Genomic DNA, 257 nt, shown 5'->3' on the forward strand with positions numbered 1-257 from the left:
TGTGCCGGGGCCCCTGGTGTGGGCAGTGCCGGTGGGCTGGGTGCTGGGGCCATGGCAGCCCAGGGCTGGGTGCCCCGGCTCCTGCCGCTGCCCGCCCCCCGCCCCCCCCCCCCCCCAAAAAAGAGCACCTCGAAGGTGAATCCCAAGAGGGCACCAGGCAGGAGATAAGACACAAGGACACTGTCCCGGTTTGAGGTAAAACAGAACCAACTTTCTGCTCAGTAATTATACTTCTCAGCCTCCTCTAACCCTCTGAA

This window comes from Calidris pugnax, unplaced genomic scaffold, assembly GCF_001431845.1.
Source record: "Calidris pugnax isolate Ruff unplaced genomic scaffold, ASM143184v1 scaffold297, whole genome shotgun sequence".
Taxonomy (NCBI): Eukaryota; Metazoa; Chordata; class Aves; order Charadriiformes; family Scolopacidae; genus Calidris; species Calidris pugnax.